We start from the raw sequence: 6585 nt of genomic DNA, 5'->3' as shown, positions 1-6585 counted from the left end.
GTGTGTCCCCCGTTACATCTGGCGTAAAACCAACACAGCATTTCATAAAAAGAACATCATACCAACAGTCAAACATGGTGGTGGTAGTGTGATGGTCTGGGGCTGCTTTGCAGCTTCAGGACCTGGATGACTTGCCATAATTGATGGAACCATGAATTCTGCACTCTATCAGAAAATCCTGAAGGAGAATGTCCGGCCGTCAGTTTGTGACCTCAAGCTCAAGTGCACTTGGGTTATGCAGCAGGACAATGATTCCAAACACAGCAGCAAGTCCACCTCTGAATGTCTCAAGAAAAACAGAATTAAGGTTTTGGAGCGGCCAAATCAAAGTCTGGACTTAAATCCAATTGAAATGCTGTGGCATGACCTTAAACAGTCCATTCATGCTCAAAAACCCTCCAATGTGGCTGAATTAAAACAATTCTGCAAAGAAGAGTGGGCCAAAATTCCTCCACAGCGATGCGAAAGACTCATTGCAAGTTATCGCAAATGCTTGATTGCAGTTTTTGCTGCAAAGGGTGGCACAACCAGTTATTAGGTTTAGGGGGCAAGCACTTTTTCACACAGGGCCATGTGGGTTTGGATTTTGTTTTCCCTTCATAATAAAAAACTTCATTTAAAAACTGCATGTTGTGTTTACTTGTGTTATCTTTGATTAATATTTAAATTTGTTTGATGATCTGAAACATTAAAGTGTGACAAACATGCAAAAAAATTACAAATCAGGAAGGGGGCCAACACTTTTTCACACCACTGTGTATATATATATATATATATATATATATATATAAATATAATTTCATATGGTTAAAATCACATGAAGAGTGCCGTTTTTTTTTTGTCTTCAAAAATAAGCATGATTACAAATGTGATATTGATTTTATACAACGGTTCAATAAACAGTAAGTTAACATTAAGAGACTTACGTTTTAGACACCATATTGCCTGTTTTTTTTTTCTCCATTTCGCCAACAAAAAATAATTCCAAACAGCTACAGTGCTGTTTTGCGTCTCTGAGCAACATGACTATGTTCGTTCTTGAATTAATCAACCGTTAAATGATTCGGTTCAGTCGCAATGACTCACTTGTTAACAGTGATTTGCTGCCACCTGCTAGCAGTTTTAATTTTATATTCAAAGTATCTTTTCATTTTAAAATAATCTCAAATATCAGTATTCAGTGTTTTATGTTTAAAATATCAGAACATTATGCATTTGCAGTGTTGGGGAGTAACTAGTTACATGTAACGGAATTACGTAATTTAATTACAATATAAATGTAATTGTAATTAGTTACAGTTACTGAGAAAAAATGTGCAATTAAATTACAGTTACTGTTGAAAATGTTAATGATTACAAAGGGGGTTACATCTGAATTTTTTTCACACACCCACACATACAGATTTAATTGACCTATTTCATAAATTGCATTGACTGCTCTAAAATATGAGACAGCAATGTTTCAGGAGTCAAGGACACAGAATAGGACACATGCTTTATTTCCTATTTGGGTTTATGCATATGCTTTATTTTTTTAAGATTAATGTTTTTTTCCAAGGCATTGTTAGATGCCAGTGTTTCCTGACATAACCATGCAAACATTTGATTTCAAAACCAGTATCATAGCTAATAAATTATTTCTTGTTATGATTTTAAATCTGTATTTAACCACAAAAAGATCTCAAAGTAAATAAGAGGTGTTAAGTCTTATTTTGTGGTGGCTGTGCTTTAAATAAAATTATTACACGGCTCTGTGGAATGCTTGATTCTGATTGGTCAGTCGTGACATTCCAAGACATGTTATTCCTAACAACCGGTAAAAGCTAATAACAGACTCATCCAGGTAACTGAAGTAGGTGCTATATGCTTGCTAGGAACAGTTTTCTTGGTGGAAGCTTTGCGTTTGGTTAGCTAATAAATTATGAAAACTGTCTCGTTTCATACAAACAGCTGCTGCCATTTTGTTTCGTACCTGTAATGGATTATAAGATAACTAACAAACTAGTACTGTAAGTACTAGTACTTATTTATGTGGTGAAATGCTGTGTAAGAAAAGTGGTATGACTGCACCGTATCCCTTAAATGTCCGTCTAGTTTGAACTTGCTGCTTGCTAGCAACTGCTTTCTTCATGGAAGCTTTGCGTTCAAATATTTCTACACAGATCAGTGTTTCATGTCTAATTATTTACTTTTATGGCAAGCAGCCGTGTTATAAGCGGGATAATGTACATCCAGCCAGTTGTTATCGCAAAATAAAGATGCACATTATCCCTTATTTATTATAATCTTAATTCAAGTGATGAAGGATTTTGAAAGTGACAGTAATCAGTGTTGAGCACTACTGTAATGTTAACCCTGCCTGCTTTAAATGTTTCAAAATGATTAACAGTTGAAAATATTATAAATTTAAAAAGTAATCAAAAAGTAATCAAATGTAGTAAGTTACATTACTTTAATAAAGTAATTGAAAAGTTACACTACTTATTACATTTTAAATAGGGTAACTTGTAATCTGTAACCTATTGCATTTCCAAAGTATCCTTCCCAACACTGTGCATTTGTAACTGCAGGTTAAAGCACTCCATGTCCCTCTGAGCTGCATTAAACAGTGTGTAAATACATCTAAATGCCACTTCAAATGCAACTTCTGCAAAGATTAATTTTGTTGATACTGGTTTCATTTGTTTGATAGCCTAAATGTCTTATTATTGTAATCGACTGATTAAATGTAACAATTTGATTCAAAATATGCTCACTTTATTAAAATGGCTTTATTAAAGGTAAAATTGCCCTTTGTCACGGACACGCCAGGCTCTTCCACCTATCAGCGCTCACAATCACCAGAATACTAATCACGCACACCTGATTGTCATTCACCAATCACCCACACAGCACTATAAGAACACACAGTCCACACAGCCACATTGTCTGGTCTCCCAAGTGGAAAAGGACTCAAACCTATGCTGAATTACTTACCTGTTCCCCTTGTGTGTTCCCCTTGTGTGTTCCCCTTGTGTGTTCCCCTTGTGTGTTCCCCTTGTGTGTTCCCCTTGTGTGTTCACCGTCTACATACTGTACCTGCATCCAGCTCTGTCACACCAGCTCCTGAAAACCCGTTTGTTTGATTTGAACTCACCTGTGTCTTGAGTCTGACTTCGCGTTACACCTATAGGTAGGTAAGGTAAAAATAAAATGAATTTAAACTTAAATGAAAAGAGTAATTTCTATCACTGATGTGAACTGACCACTCAGAATATGAAGAATATCAGAATTGCAGCTGTCCACGGTAGTCAGATATCAGCACAATAACACACTCAGCAAAATATCGTCTAATTATCGTTATTGAAAACCCCCCCAAAAAATATAGATTTTTTTTTTTTTTTTTTCCAATATTGCACACCCCTAGTAAGATCCAATTCAATCTCACCACTCAATTCATCACCCAGGTTGTGCAGGTGCCTTGTGTCCCTGTAAATTGTGGTGTTTTTCTGTATGAATAATTGCAGTTTGGTTGAATATACTATCACTGCATTATTGTTAATCTGAGGTTAGTTCTAATATAGTTCAAATTTGGGATTATATCTGTTCTTTTTTTTATTTTTTTTAGTGTCTATCCGTGAGTTATTGAATGCACTTCATTAAAAAAATTTGTTCAGTATTGTAATCATTTCTTGTATCCTATATCACTGTTCGCAGTTGTTGGGGTTTGACATAAGCCTGCTAAGTATGTTTGCATACTGGTGTGGGTCTTTTGCTTTGTGTAGGGCTTGATATATTTCACTGCTGTTCACAGTCAGTGCATTGTGTGTGGCTTTACCTGCCCGGGGCAAAGGGTATTATGGCTTCTCAGCGCTGCAGGTTTTGTCACTCAGCAATGGACCCTTGTGATGGGCATAGGGAATGCACTTCATGTTTGGGGGTTGCTCATTTGAAAGAGGATGTCAGTCAGTCAGTCATATTTATTTAAAAAGCACATTTAAAAACAACAGCTGTTGGCCAAAGTGCTGTACAAAATTAAAACATATACCAAAATACAAGAATAAACAAAACACAGCAACAGATAAAACACTACAGTTACACCACTGAGCTTACTTGAGACCATATGCAACAGTAAATAAGTACGTTTTAAGAAGAGACTTAAAATCAGCGTATGTTGGAGCAGATCTTATATAAAATGGCAAATTGTTCCAAAGCTGTGGGGAAGCTACTGAAAAGGCACGGTCACCTTTCAATTTCAGGCGTGTCCTTGGAACAGTCAACTGAAGAGTACTGGTTGATCGAAGTTCCCTGGAAGCATTACAGTAAAACAGGAGATCGGAGATATATGACGGAGCCAGTCCATGCAAACCTTTGTATACAAACAGCAATGTTTTAAAATGGATATGATATTTAACTGGGAGCCAGTGAAGAGAGATCAGCACTGGTGAAATATGTTCCCTCTTTCTTGTTCCAGTTAACAATCTAGCAGCAGCATTTTGAACAAGCTGAAGACGTGACAGTAGGGACTGTGAAATACCCAAGTACAATCCATTACAATAATCTAATCTGGATGAGATAAAAGCATGTATTACAGACTCCATGTCTCTTAATGTTAAGAATGACTTAATCTTTGCAATATTCTTTAGCTGATAAAAACAACTTCTAACCACAGTATTGATCTGTTTATCAAAAGTCAAAGCAGAGTCAAAAGTAACGCCTAAGTTTCTGACATGTGAATGAAGATTACCAGATAGAGGCCCCATTATACTGGCCACAACCTCTGTAGAAGCAGGGGAGCCAAAGAGTAGGACCTCAGTCTTAGACTCATTTAACTGGAGGAAGTTGGCAGACATCCATTGTTTAACATCTCTCAGACAATCAATGATCAACAACAAGTCATTTAATACTTTTAGCAATGCAGATTCTGTACTGTGTTGAGGTCTAACACCAGACTGATATTTATCAAAATTACCATTTTCCTGTAGGAAAGAGGAAAGTTGATTAAACACAACCTTCTCCAAAACTTTTGATAAAAACGGTAATTTAGAGATGGGACGGTAATTCTTAAAAACTGTTGGATCGAGATTTGTTTTTTTGAGTAGCGGCTGCACAATGGCATGCTTAAAATAAGATGGGACTTTTCCACTGATTAAACTGTTATTAATTATTGACAGTAAACTAGGAGAAATAGCGTCAAGTGTCTCTATTAAGAGACAAGGGGGGACAACATCCAATGAACAAAAGGTGGGCTTCATTTTATGAATAATTTGCACCAAGTAACTAGTAACACTGGAGTAAATTCAGATAAATATGTAGAAATTGATGTGGACTGAGGAAGGTCCAGAGAGCAGGGAACAATACATGATCTTATATCATCTATCTTTTCAGTAAAAAACTTAAAGTTTTCACAGGCCATAGGAGACGGATCTGGATATAAATTAGACATCGGATTTAACACACTATTAATGGTATTAAATAATATTTTTGGACTATGAGCATTTTTAGCAATGAGATCAGAAAAATAATTTGCCTTTGCAATCTTAACAGTTTTTTTGATAGTGAATCATACACTCTTTGACGCAATCATATGATATTTGTAATTTATCCATCTTCCACTTCCTTTCCGCTTTTCTCCATTTCTGTCTAATCACCCTTGTTTCATCATTGAACCAGGGATGAACACGACTTCTAGTTTTTTTCAATTTAAAAGGGGCAACAACATCAAGTATATTTGAACATAGTCCATTAAACTTATTAACCAGCTCGTCAGGATTACCTCCAAGACAGTTAGACTCTAATTCATAAGTTATAGGGGAAGTAATATAAGCATCTGAAAATTGTTTAGATGTGGATGAGTTAAAAAAGTGAGTACACCGGTATGCCGAGGCACGGTGTAGTACAGGACTAGGGACAGCTGTGTTAAAAGTAATAGACTTATGATCAGACAAAAAGGATTCTTCAATACCTACATCACTAACTAAAAGGCCATAAGATAAAATTAAATCAAGTGTGTGCCCTTGGTTATGAGTAGGACCAACAACAGATAGTATGAGATTGAAGGTGTCAATAATTTGTAAAAACTCTTTAACCATAGGCTTCAAGGGGCAGCAAACATGAATGTTAAAATCGCCCAATATCAAGAGCCTATCTGCATTGGGCACCACAGAGGATAAGAAATCTGAGAACTCACTTATAAAATCCTTATTGTACTTGGGGGGGGTCTATAAACAAGTATACATAATAGTGGATTACAGCCGTCCATCTTAAATAACTGAACTTCAAAGCTAGAAAACGATTCTGAGGGGAGTAGACGGCATTTTAAATTATTTCTAAAGATAGTAGCTAAGCCCCCACCACGACCGACTGACCTTATCGTGTTAAAAAAGTTATAATCTTTGGGACAAACTTCAGAGAGTGGACCAAGTTCACCAGCCTTTAGCCACGTCTCAGTCATAAACAGGAAGTCCAACTCATTAGATACAATTTGTTCATTAATTGCAAATGTCTTGTTTGAAATCGATCTTACGTTTAACAGCGCCATCCTTACTTCAGTGGAGACCATTTCCTGATGAGTGGATTGATATGTTGTAGAATTATGTTGTTGAT

This window comes from Onychostoma macrolepis, chromosome 08, assembly GCF_012432095.1.
Source record: "Onychostoma macrolepis isolate SWU-2019 chromosome 08, ASM1243209v1, whole genome shotgun sequence".
NCBI classification, from domain to species: Eukaryota; Metazoa; Chordata; class Actinopteri; order Cypriniformes; family Cyprinidae; genus Onychostoma; species Onychostoma macrolepis.
Note: the sequence above shows the minus strand (reverse complement) of the source record.